Genomic DNA, 14,138 nt, shown 5'->3' on the forward strand with positions numbered 1-14,138 from the left:
CTTGGCATTCAGGCGAGTTCAATCTTGGTTTCATCAGACCAGAGAATCTGGTTTCTCATGGTTTTAGTCCTTTAGGTGCCTTTTGGCAAACTCTAAGCATTCTGTCATGTGCCTTTTACTGAGGAGTGGCTTCTGTCTGGCCACGACCTTACAGGCCTGATTGTGGAGTGCTGCAGAGATGGTTGTCCTTCTGGAAGGTTCTCCCATCGCCACAGAGGAATTCTGGAGTTCTATCAAAGTGACCCTCAGAGTCACCGCCTTGACCAAGGCCCTTCTCCCCCGATTGCTCAGTTTGGCCGGGCGGTCAGCTCTAGGAAGAGTCTTGGTGGTTCCAAACTTCTTCCATTTAAGAATGATGGAGGTCACTGTGTTCCTGGGGACCTTCAACGTTACAGCCTTATTTAGAATAAGGCTGTAACGTGACAAAATTTGTCATAAAAAGTAAAGGATGTGGAGGAGGGACCGGATGGACCGGGCTGTGGAGGAGGGACCAGATGGACTGGGCTGTGGAGGAGGCACCGGATGGACCGGGCTGTGGAGGAGGGACCGGATGGACTGGGCTGTGGAGGGGGGACCGGATGGACTGTTGCTATGGAGGAGGCACCGGATGGACTGGGCTGTGGAGGAGGGACCGGGCTTTGGAGGAGGGACCGGGCTGTGGAGGAGGGACCGGATGGACTGGGCTGTGGAGGAGGGACCGGATGGACTGGGCTGTGGAGGCGGGACCGGATGGACCGGGCTGTGGAGGAGGGACCGGGCTGTGGAGGAGGGACCGGATGGACTGGGCTGTGGAGGAGGGACCGGATGGACTGGGCTGTGGAGGAGGGACCGGATGGACCAGGCTGTGGAGGAGGGACCGGATGGACCGGGCTGTGGAGGAGCACTGGAGCTCTGGTGCGCAGCCTTGGCACCACTCCTCCAGGCTGGATGACCACTTTCGCCCGGACCCTCCAGAGTGCAGGCACAGGTTGAATCGGGCTGTGGGTGAGCACTGGAGATCTGGTGCATACCACACGCACCTCTCCCTTAGGCTCAATACCCACATTCGCCCAGCAGGCATAGGGCGAACTGCACCCTCCCAGCGCCCCGGAGACACAGCACGCAGTGCCGGTGCAGGATACCCTGGACCGAAACGGCATACTGGAGACCAAACACTGTGATCTGGCACAACACGCCCTGGCTGTATGCCCACTCTCGCATGGCACCGGGCTGTGAGCGCATACTGCGGTCAAGCGCACGGTGTCTGACCAGTACTGTGCTTCTTCCAGTAAGTCCGGGGAGTTGGCTCAGGTCTATTGCCTGACTCCACCAATCTCCCCGTGTGCCACCCCCTCCAAAAATTGGGGGGCTGCCTCTCGTGCCTGTTGCGCTGCCTTGCCTCATATCGCTGCCTCTCAGCTTTCGCTGCCTCCAGTTCTTCCTTGGGGCGGCGATATTCCCTAGCCTGTTCCCAGGGTCCCTTGCCTTCTAGTATCTCCTCCCAAGTCCAGGAGTCCAGAACCCTCTGCTCCTGGTCACCACGCTGCTTGGTCCGGTTGTGGTGGGTGATTCTGTAACGGTTTTCCTCCTCTTCTGAGGAGGAGTAGGAGAGATCGGACCAATGTGCAGCGTGGTAAGTGTCCATATTTTCATGATACAACAGAACACTGAATACAAAAGAACAAGAGAAATAAATGAAAACCGAAACAGTTCTGTATGGTAACACACAGACACAGAAAACAACTACACCCAAAACATAATGGGAAAACAGGCTACCTAAGTATGGTTCTCAATCAGAGACAACGATAGACAGCTGCCTCTGATTGAGAACCATACCAGGCCAAACACCCAGAAAAAGAAAACCTAGACCTACAACATAGAATACCCACCCACATCACACCCTGACCAAACTAAAAATAGAAACCTACAAAGCAATCGACAGTCAGGGCGTGACAACTACTTCTCAGATAGAGTTCAGTGTGTCAAATCGGAGGGCCTGTTGTCCTGACCTCTGGCAGTCTCTATGGGGGTAACACAGGGTTCAATTCTCAGGCAGACTCTTTTTTCTGTATATATCAAAGATGTCGCTTTTGCTGCGGGTCATTCCCTGATCCACTTCTATGCAGACGACACCATTCTGTAATACAGCTGGCCCTGTAATACAGCTGGCCCTTCTTTGGACACTGTTAACAAACCTCCAAACGAGCTTAAATGCCATGCAACTCTCCTTCCGTGGCCTCCAACTGCTCTTAAATGCTAGTCACCATAACAACACCCACCCATACCACCCATAGCACTGGTCATCCCCAAAGCAACACTTCCTTTGGCTGCCTTTCCTTCCAGTTCTCTGCTGCCAATGACTGGAACGAATTGCAAAAATCGCTGTAGTTGGAGACGTATTAACTCCCTCAATAACTTTAAGCGTCAGCTATCTGAGCAGCTTACCCATCGCTGCAGCTGTACACAGCCCATCTGTAAATAGCCCATCCAATCTACCTACTACCTCATCCCCATATTTGTTTTTATTTACTTTTTTGCACACCAGTATTTCTACTTGCACATCATAATCTGCACATCTATCACTCCGGTGTTAATTTGCTCAATTGTAACAACTTCGCTACTATGGCCTATTTATTGCTTGACTTCCTCACGCCTTTTGCACACACTGTATAAAGACTTTTTCTATTGTGTTATTGACTGTACGTTTGTTTATTCCATGTGTAACTCTGTGTTGGTTTTTTGTGTCGCACTGCTTTGCTTTATCTTGGCCAGGTCGCAGTTGTAAATGAGAACTTGTTCTCAACTGGCCTAACTGGTTAAAGTTCATTTTAAATATAATTTACCGGTAACCACACCTAAAGTACAATTTCTTTCCTTACCTGAGTGTGTGAAGAAAACAAGTTCACACACACACACACACACCACCTACTGGGCTGGAGTGTGGAGGAGACTACGAATTTTTTTAATTCTGCACTCTTCAACACATGAAAGAAATTAGTGCTGAGTGTAATTTCAGTTTGTTCTGGACGGAGTTTGAACTGGGAGGTTGAACCTCATTTCCATAGTGTCTGCCTTTGATGTTAGTATACATGACAGGGAAGAAGGAAGTGATCTGTTGTTGTTGCTGGATGGTTGGGACATGAACCCGTGTTGTGTTTGTATGAAGAGAGGAGTTAAGGCCGTTCTGTTGTGGCCTTTTTTTAATTTTTTTTTTTTTTACAGACATTTGATGATTGTCTTTTGTGGTTTATTGCCGAGTGAAACCAGTGGGTGGAAGGACGTTAAATGCCTTCCCTTTTCCCCTTCTGTCCATTCCTTTTTGTGATTTCAGCTATCAACCAGAAGGATCACAAGTCTGGACTCTGAACTTCCCTTCCTAGTTTGTCTTGACACATTCTTTATTTCTCTCCACTAGGTGGCAGCACAGTCTTACACTAATTATACACTGAGTGGACAAAAAATTAGGAACACCTTCAAGATATTGAGTTTCACCCCCTTTTGTCCTCAGAATCAACTGCCCCGATTCGGTCTTGTGCAGCAAAATTTGAAGTTGTGTTATTTACAATGGATACAAGTAGAGACTCAAAGCTATAAAATGGTATATCATACCCTGCAGTTGAGGAACGATGGGAAAGTAATTCTGCTTTGGAAGTTGATAAACTTGTAACCCCACTTTTGAGAAAATGGCCCTTAAATGTTTCTGGTACACCTACTGGAGAGCACGTCTTCATCTACACCCATTCAGCATCGTTCACACCCTCTTAAGCCTTAGCCCCATCCATCTCTTTAATGATTCCCATGTGAAGCCATGTGCAAAACATTAACCTCTCTAGGATAGGGGACGCTTGTGTCCCACTTGGCCAAAAGCCAGGGAAAATGCAGCACGGCAAATTCAAATAAAATGATATAAAAATCTAACTTTCATTAAATCACACATGTAAGATACTCAATTAAAGCTCCACTCATTGTGAATCCAGCCAACATGTCAGATTTTTAAAAGGCTTTTCGGCAAAAGCATAAGAAGCTATTATCTGATGAAAGCACAACAGTAAACAAAGAGAGTAGCATATTTCAACCCTGCAGGCGCTACACAAAACGTAGAAATAAAATATAAATCATGCCTTACCTTTGACGAGCTTCTTTTGTTGGCACTCCAATATGTCCCATAAACATCACAATTGGTCCTTTTGTTCGATTAATCCCGTCCATATATATCCAAAATGTCAATTTATTTGGCGCGTTTGACCCAGAAAAAAACAGCTTCCAGATTGCTCAACGTCACTACAAAATATCTCAAAAGTTGCCTGTAAACTTTGCCAAAACATTTCAAACTACTTTTGTAATACAACTTTAGGATTTTTTAAACGTTAATAATCGATCAAATTGAAGACCGGTCTATCTGTGTTCAATACAGGAAGACAACAAACCAACGCTACTTTTCAAGTCTTGCGCAACTCTCAACAGTGTTACGCAGTTCCTAAATGGCCGTACTTCTTCATTGCACAAAGGAATAACCTCAACCAAATTCCAAAGACTGTTGACATCCAGTGGAAGCTGTAGGAACTGAAAACAAGTGCCTAAGAAATATCGTTTCCAAAAGAGAATGGACTGAACAGACAGAGACCTAAAAAAAAAGAAATTCTGAACGGTTTTGCCTGCTACATAAGTTCTGTTATACCCACAGACATGATTCAAACCGTTTTAGAAGCTTCAGAGTGTTGTCTATCCAAATATACTAATAATATGTATATCTTATATTCTTTGCATGAGTAGCTATTTATCCAAAAGTGAAAAGGCTGCCCCCTATACCTTAAGAAGTTAAACAATCAAAGATTTCAAGACTAAAAGTGGTAAAAGTAGTTGTCTACAATAAGGAAATTGTCTAGACATTGTCTAGACATGTAAACATGTTTATGAAATACTATAGACAGCCATAACCACATCTAGCTGTATGGGTCACTATTGTCTAGACATGTACACATGTTCATGAAATACAATAGATGGCCATAGTTACAGTCAGACAATCATGACTAACTTTATGGGTCATGTAATCACCTAGTGAAGTGGAGTCTTTTGTTTAGACATGTAGCTAGCTAGCTAAACAGTGAACCGGCATTATCCCAACTCACACTATACAAACATTCTCATAGCTGTAGTATGCAGCTAGCTAAAGAGCTAACCAACTAGGTTCAATGTTAGCTAGCTAACATTAGGCTATTACTAGCAATGCAAATGGGTTTCTGATTCGAATAATTACATGGATGAACACTTCACGGCAGACTGGAAGCAGTCTTTTTTGGCCAGCACATTGTTTATCTCTTCATCCCTATTCTTTCACCGCCTCCACCCTCCACCCTATCTCATCCTCTCCATCTCTCTCTCTCCCCCTCCCTCACTCTCCCCCTTCTCTCACTTCCTCCTACTCCCTCCATTTTCTCTCCCTCCTTCTTTCTCTCCCACCCCGTCCTCTCATCGTTCTCCCTCCCCTCTCCTTCCTCTCTCCCACCTCTGTTGAGTCTCTCTACCCTCCATCCTCTATCTCCCTATCCCTCCTTCACTCTCTCTCCCCTCCCTCTCTCTCTCTCTCTCTCTCTCTCTCTCTCTCACTCTCCCCTTCTCTCGACCCTATGACCCTCAATGTGCTGCCTCTCACTCGATGCCCTGAGTTTCAGGGAGAGAATAAAGGACCATGTTGAAGTTGAATTAAGACACTTCCTTTGCCACAGGAAGCTGAACCTCAACACAGGGCATCCATAAAAGTTTCTATGACCCTCAATGTGCTTGATGGCCTCTGGCTATGGGGACACTGCTTTTCTTTGGAAGAAAAGCCCTTCTCTTTGAGTTTCAGGGTGAAAGTTCATTTCAATGGACCATGTTGAATGTTCCCATACGAATTTTGATTCTAGACAACTTCCCCAATGTTGCTACACAGAAATCCCATTTTTAAAAGCTGAACCTTTAACACTAGGGTCAAAAGCATTAACCAGGTCAGGCTTCAAGTGAGTTTTTCTGCCATCGTGTTGTGTAAATGCATTAATTGTTAATTGGATTAAGGTTATGTCTAGGGTTGAGGCCCTGTCACTCTCAGTCATATGGGGTTTATGGCCTCCCCCTCTCTCACTGGCTATGTGGCGGGCTCCCCCTCTCTCACTCTCTCTCTCCTTTGGGGTTTATATCGTGGCTTTTCTTTGGGGCGAAAAGCCTTGTTCTCTTCCTATGGGACCAAGTTTTCAGGGTGAAAGTTCCCCCTCTCTCATTTCACTCCTGGTCAGATGTTGGCTTGGGTTCATCTCTCTCTCCTATGGGAGCATCTGTTGAATGTTCCCATATGGGGCGTACATTTCCCCCTGATTCTAGCCTCAACTCTCGTTCTCCCTTTGGGGTGTAATGCCACCCTCAAAAATCCCCCCCTCTCTCATTTTTAAAAATGTTTTTATTGAACCTTTATTTAACTTTGGGGTGTAAGTCAAAAGCCCCCCTTAACTCTAGGTCAGGCTTCACTCTCTCTCTCCTAGGGGTGAGGCTCTACCTTTCTGCCATGTAGTGGGGGAGGGGTAAATGCATTAATTGTTAATTGGGGTTAAGGTTATGTCTAGGGGTGAGGCCCTGTCACTCTCTCTCTCCTTTGGGGTGTATATCGTGGCTCCCCCTCTCTCACTCTCTCTCTCCTTTGGGGTGTATATCGTGGCTCCCCCTCTCTCACTCTCTCTCTCCTTTGGGGTGTATATCGTGGCTCCCCCTCTCTCACTCTCTCTCTCCTATGGGGCGTATATCGGGCGGGGCGTATATCGTGGCTCCCCCTCTCTCACTCTCTCTCTCCTATGGGGCGTATATTGTGGCTCCCCCTCTCTCTCCTATGGGGCTCTCTCTCTCTCTCTCTCCCTTTGGGGTGTATATCGTTCCCCCCTGGGGTGTATATCGTGGCTCCCCCTCTCTCACTCTCTCTTTGAGGTGTATATCTCCCCCTCTATGGGGTGTATATCGTGGCTCCCCCTCTCTCACTCTCTCTCTCTCCCCCTCTCTCATGGGGTGTATATCATGGCTCCCCCTCTCTCACTCTCTCTCTCCTTTGGGGTGTATATCGTCCCCCTCTCTCTCCCCCCTATCTCTCACTCTCTCTCTCCTTTGGGGTGTATATCGTGGCTCCCCCTCTCTCACTCTCTCTCTCCTTTGGGGTTTAATATCGTGGCTCCCCCCTCTCTCACTCTCTCTGTCCCACCACAAGTTTTATGACTTTAAGACAGGTCATAAATTCCTGACAGAGACTCTCACTGATCTGTTCATGCAAAAAAAGAGGGGAAATTAACCTATGAATCAAAGAGCTTCTCTTTGTTCAAACTCCTATTCCCAAAAATTGGAGGATTAAACAATATTTCTATTTTTGACAATGTGGGAATGATCTGTGCGTATTTAAAGAACAATCCTGTCAAATTTTGTTATCAGTTTTAACTTTTAGTAACTGTAGCACAGAATAACTGTAGCACAGAATAACTGTAGCACAGAATAACTGTAGCACAGAATAACGGTAGCTTGGAAAGTGTACATTTCTCAGTTATTAGTTTTCTACCTGAATGTTGTGTAAAATATATGATTGAATATGAAACTATTTGTGAGAAGATGTAATGTCATGTTGGCCTTCAAAATGAGATACTTGTTTAGTTATAGAATTTAACTAGACAGTGGCCACACCCCCGTGAGCCCAGACATTACATCAGGCGTCATAGATCGCACCTTTTCCCACAGAGTATAAAACCCACTTCCTACAAAATATACATTAAGTGAGAGAACGCCGGGACAGAGTCCCTACATTGGAAAGGCTACAATTCTATACTCCACGGAGACCATACAGCTGTACTTTCTAGCTACATGGCTAGAAATGGTTCAACTCTGAGACTATCGATTCACTACAGAAGGAGCAAATTCTAGACAACACCAATTACTAGTCTGCAGCTAGAAATGACGTAAACCTAGAATGAGAATATCCCGACAACCGCTGAAACATCTATTCTATGAGAACATTTCCGAATGGCACTCTGAAGTATCCATCCTAACCACCGACAACCACAAAATACATTGTGACTTGTGGAAAAGTTAACCAGAGACTCTGATGAACTCTACAGGACAATTGAATGTTTTCAACGGAGAGACAACAACGACATACAAGCGTACATATGTACATTGTAATTTCTTCCAGAATGAGCGTCAGGTCATGTGTACAGTAGTACAATTATCCACTGTGTGAAGTGAATCCATTTAGTCTTTCCCGCTCTTTCTCAGTCCCCACCCCTTTCCTTTCTCTACCAAGCCGTCATATCGGCTTCATCCGCTAGGGACTTTTTCTTTGTATCATGTAGTAACCCAAATATCTGCTGTTTGTTTGTTATGTATTTCTGTGTGATTATTTAGTTAGTTAACAAATAAATAATTTGTCACATGATACTCCCTCTCCGACCTCTAGGTCATCAGGCTGCTGATTGTCCCGCACACCTGTCACTATCATCTCACGCACCTGCGCAACTTCATACCCTCACCTGGACTCTATCTTCTCCTTAATTATCTTCCCTATATCTGTCACTCCCCTTGGTTCTTTTCTCAGGGGTTATTGACTCTGTTTTCATGTCGGTGCATTGTTTGTGTTTTGTGTTCATTTTTCTTTTATTTATTAAAAAACAATCACTCCCTGAACTTGCTTCCTGACTCTCAGTGCACTCATTACACAATTAAGCCAATTTGTATATCGCTGATTCATGATTTAGGCTAGGGTTTGTGCAGATATCCAAGGGTTGGCGATGTTCAGTAATAAGAACTGATGAGGTAATAATTATACATTAATGAGAATGACAAATCGATCAAATATTAAAATATCTGAAGAGTTATATTCGGAAAATTATAACTCTGTAAATCTCAACATTTTCTATGGTGCCCCGACTTCCTAGGTAATTAATGTTTACATTATTAGTTTAATCACGTAATAATTAAACCTAGAGAATTGATTTGATTGAAATAAGTCTTCACATTTAATTATAGTCCAGACACTCCCAGCTCAACCCTAAACCTTAAACCCTAAACTTAACCCCAACCCCAACCTCAACCCTAACCCCAACCCCAACCCTAACTCAACCCTAACCCTAAACCTAACCCTAACCCCAACCCCAACCCCAACCCTAAACCATAACCCTAACCCCAACCCTAACCCCAACCCCAGCCCTAACCCTAACCCAACTCTAACCCTGACTCCAACTCCAACCCCAACCCTAACCCCAACCCCAACCCTAACTCAACCCTAACCCTAAACTTAACCCAACCCCAACCTCAACCCTAACCCCAACCCCAACCCTAACTCAACCCTAACCCTAAACCTAAACCCCAACCCCAACCCTAAACCATAACCCTAACCCCAACCCTAACCCCAACCCCAGCCCTAACCCTAACCCAACTCTAACCCTGACTCCAACTCCAACCCCAACCCTAAACCATAACCCTAACCCAACCATAAACCCCAACCCTAAACCATAACCCTAACCCTAACCCAACCCTAACCCTTGGCTCAACCTGAACTCCAAGAGCTCAGCCAAGATGTGAAGGTCTAGGGTTGTGGGTAGGGTTAGGGTTAGGGTTCAGCCGGGATATGGACAAGAAGCTACGCTTAGGGTTAGGTTTGAATTCAGAGTTTTTTTGCCTGCCTGCCTGCCTGCCTGTCTGTCTGTCTGTCTGTCTGTCTGTCTGTCTGTCTGTCTGTCTGTCTGTCTGTCTGTCTGTCTGTCTGTCTGTCTGTCTGTCTGTCTGTCTGTCTGTCTGTCTGTCTGTCTGTCTGTCTGTCTGCCTGCCTGCCTGTCTGTCTGTCTGTCTGTGAGTTTATTTGTCTGCTTCTCTCTCTCTCTGTAAGCCAATGTATTATTTAGCTTTTTCAGAGTGGGGTTGCACACTATAAACACACTCACATACACACGCACACGCACACACGCACATGCACGCACACACACACACACACACCTACTGAGAGGAGGGAGGGAGAGAAATAGATTAGAGGGAGGGGGAAAGAAGGAGGGAGATTAAATGGAGGGGGAGGAAGATGGGGAGAGAGAGAGGGGGGATAGAGAGATGAGGCAGAGAGAGATAGGGGAGAGGGAGAGAGATAGGGAGAGGGAGAGAGATAGGGGAGAGGGAGAGAGATAGGGGAGAGGGAGAGAGAGGGGGATAGAGAGATGAGGCAGAGAGAGATAGGGGAGAGGGAGAGAGATAGAGGAGAGGGAGAGAGATAGGGGAGAGGGAGAGAGATAGGGGAGAGGGAGAGAGATAGGGGAGAGAGGAGAGAGAGGGAGAGGGAGAGAGAGGGGGAGAGAGAGATGAGGCAGAGAGAGATAGGGGAGAGGGAGAGAGAGGGGGAGAGATAGATGAGGCAGAGAGAGATAGGGGAGAGGGAGAGAGAGAGAGGGGGAGAGATAGATGAGGCAGAGAGAGATAGGGGAGAGGGAGAGAGATGGGGGAGAGAGAGATGAGGCAGAGAGAGATAGGGGAGAGGGAGAGAGAGGGGGAGAGATAGATGAGGCAGAGAGAGATAGGGGAGAGGGAGAGAGAGGGGGAGAGGGAGAGAGAGGGGGAGAGAGAGATGAGGCAGAGAGAGATAGGGGAGAGGGAGAGAGAGGGGGAGAGATAGATGAAGCAGAGAGAGATAGGGGAGAGGGAGAGAGAGGGGGAGAGATAGATGAGGCAGAGAGAGATAGATGAGGCAGAGAGATGGGGGAGAGAGAGATGAGGCAGAGAGAGATAGGGGAGAGGGAGAGAGAGGGGGAGAGATAGATGAGGCAGAGAGAGATAGGGGAGAGGGAGAGAGAGGGGGAGAGGGAGAGAGAGGGGGAGAGAGAGATGAGGCAGAGAGAGATAGGGGAGAGGGAGAGAGAGGGGGGAGAGATAGATGAGGCAGAGAGAGATAGGGGAGAGGGAGAGAGAGGGGGGAGAGATAGATGAGGCAGAGAGAGATAGATGAGGCAGAGAGACAGTGGCATTTTACATTTTGCAAAAACGTGCCAGGATGAGGCTGGTAACAATGATCTATGGATAACCATCTCCAGCATGGGCACTGCTCTTGCTTCTCCGTTGGTCCCAGCTCACCCTCAAGATCACATTTGATTAAATGTTCTGAGATTGTGGAAGCCTAAATGAGTTCCTGCAGTAATTGCTCATTTTGTCATGACTGTCAGCCCCGTGTTCCAGAAGCTATGTTCTCTCTTACGGCATTGCAAGCTGCTATAACAACATTGTGTTTTTATAAAGCTGCAGGTGGTTGACTGGGTTCATAGGTAGAATATTTTCATTTCCCACGATGGCAGCTCATCTTTTTTTCCCAGCGAGGGCACTGGGCTATGCGTCACACGAGGAATAAGCCCAGAGTTGCAGAGAAGCTATTTCAGCACCGTGAATTACGGTGCAGTTAGATTTTCATTTACCAAGATGGCAGGTTCATCTTTCCTCAGCAAGGACACTATGTGAGCAGCATAAGAAATCTCTACTTATAGTTGATGATGAAGATATCTCAGTAGGGTGATTTACGCCACGATGCGTATCTTGTTTTTAATTTACCACTCTACCCAACAAGGTCACTGGGTAGTGAGTGAGAAATTAGCCTGGGTTTTTCTCAGTATGGCTGCTGCAGCCTACACATCGTTTGACCTTCATGTTACACTCGCTTAAGGCGCACATCTGCCACACAGTTTGTTATCTGGCAGTGGTTCTGCTGTTTTAGGGAATGGGATAGTGGGAGGTAGCTTAGTGTTTAGAGGGATGCCAGATATCCTAGTGGTTAGAGCATTGGGCCAGTAACCGAAAGGTTGCTAGATCAAATCCCCGAGCTGACAAGGAAAAAAAATCTGTCGTTCTGCCCCTGAACAAGGCAATTAACCCACTGTTCCAAGGCTGTCATTGTAAATAAGTATTTGTTCTTAAAATGACTTTCCTAGTTATATAAAGGTTAAAAAAACTACTATGATCCTCCCATTCTATGGAATGCCCACTGTTCTCAAATGTCTGCCAAAATGTTTCCTTTGGTTCTTCAATGATAGACGGAAGCGGTTTTGGTTAATAGATGGAAGGTTAACTTTGATTCTGTACAAGTGAAGGCCAACAAAATCAAATTGATCAAATGTGCATGGGCTCCATGAAAAAAAGCATATGGTTCTCAAATACTTAAAGACATTGTCAGCAGATGTGGTTTATTGCAAGTGTCACATTTAAAAAAGAAGAGAAATATACCATTGAACCTCTAGGGGGCAGTATTTTCAGGTCCGGATAAAAGGCATGCCCAAAGTCAACTGCCTGTTACTCAAGCCCAGAAGCTAGGATATGCATATAATGGGTAGACTTGGATAGAAAACACTCTAAAGTTTCTAAAACTGTTAAAATAATGTCTGTGAGTATAACAGAACTGATATGGCAGGCGAAACCCCGAGGACAAACCACCCCCCCCAAAAAAAAATCAGCCTTCCACTGTTTTGCAAAGGCTGTCACTGTCATTATAAGGCAAAGTCCTCCCAGATTGCAGTTCCTAGGGCTTCCACTAGATGTCAACAGTCTTTAGAAAGAGTTTCAGGCTTTGGTTTTGGAAAAATTTGCCAGATATTGTCGTTTTTCTAGGTGCCTCCCATTTTGGCTGTAGTGTTTCCAAGCGCGTGAATGAGAGCGCATTCTTTGGTATTTTTCTCCGGTAAAGACAATAACGATTCTCCATCTTAAATGTTATAATTTATTTACATATTAGGGTTTGATTATAACCGTTGTTTAACTTGTTTGGAAAAGTTTTTTAGTAACGTTTGGGATTTATTTTGTATGCATTTTGATGGAGGGAAACTGGGTGGATTATTGACTTAAGCGTGCCAGCTAAACTGGGTTTTTATTGATATAAAGAAGGACATTATCGAACAAAAGGACAATTTGTGATGTCACTGGGACCTTTTGGAGTGCCAACAGAAGAGGATCATCAAAGGTAAGGCATTTATTATATCGCTATTTCTGACTGGTTGAAATATGTTTTTCATGGTTTTGTACACGGGGCGCTGTCCTCAGATAATCGAAATTGTGTGCTTTCGCCGTAAAGCCTGTTTGGAATCTGACACAGCGGCTGGATTAACAAGAAGTTAAGCTTTATTTTGATGTATTACACTTGTGATTTTATGAAAGTTAAATATTTATAATTCTGTAGTTTGAATTTCGCGGTCTGCAATTTCACCGGATGTTGGCCAGGTGGGACGCTACCGAAGAGTTGGGTTGGAGATGCCTATGCTGCTACCTACTGTAGTAACAGCAGAGGTGAAGGCATCCTGATAAATAACAATACATAATTATCCCTTCTATCCCAGCATTTCTATCCCAGCATAAAGGCAATTTTCTAATGTTAAATTGTAACTTACATGGTGAAAATAGTCATTGCTTCATTGTATATCCCACCAGGGGCAAACCTGGTGTTCTTCGATAGAATTCAAGCTATACTGGTCAAATCCAGATAGGAACTATTATTTTAGCAGGTGATCTAAATCACACATTTGATGAGACTTAACAGATGTAGTAATACAAAATGCCAATTTAAGGGAGCCTCCAAAGAGGCTGAAACATTTCATCTCTACAAATAATCTACAGGAGATTACACCTGGAGATTACTACTCCCAACTACAAAGGACTATTCCTTTTTTTTCTAAAAGTATGAAAAGCTATTCAAGAATTGACTGCAGCTTTATTTCCCAAAATGCACTGAACATTTTACTGGATAATAAAATTGATGATATTTTGTAATCGGATCATTCTCCAGTATCATTCTTAATTATACCAGTAGAAAATACACTTAGCGACAGAATTTGAAGAACGATCAGAGTGCATATTTTGGATGCTAAATATGTAAACGGAAAAATTGAAACCTTAACCTTTACAAATGTAGACATACTGTATAGGACAGAGAAAAGCCGACCCCTGATATAACACCTATACAAGGTGAAGAAGAAAATACCATTTCTGAACTTAAGCAGGAATACAATCTGGTACTTTTGAAAAGAGTTCAAAACTACAGGTTAAACTCAAATAAAACATAACTACTTAACTTGTTATGGCTGGGGGCAGTATTGAGTAGCTTGGATGAATAAGGTGCCCAGAGGTGCCCAGAGTAAACTGCCTGC

Source organism: Oncorhynchus gorbuscha, linkage group LG21 (assembly GCF_021184085.1).
Source record: "Oncorhynchus gorbuscha isolate QuinsamMale2020 ecotype Even-year linkage group LG21, OgorEven_v1.0, whole genome shotgun sequence".
In the NCBI taxonomy this organism is placed as follows: domain Eukaryota; kingdom Metazoa; phylum Chordata; class Actinopteri; order Salmoniformes; family Salmonidae; genus Oncorhynchus; species Oncorhynchus gorbuscha.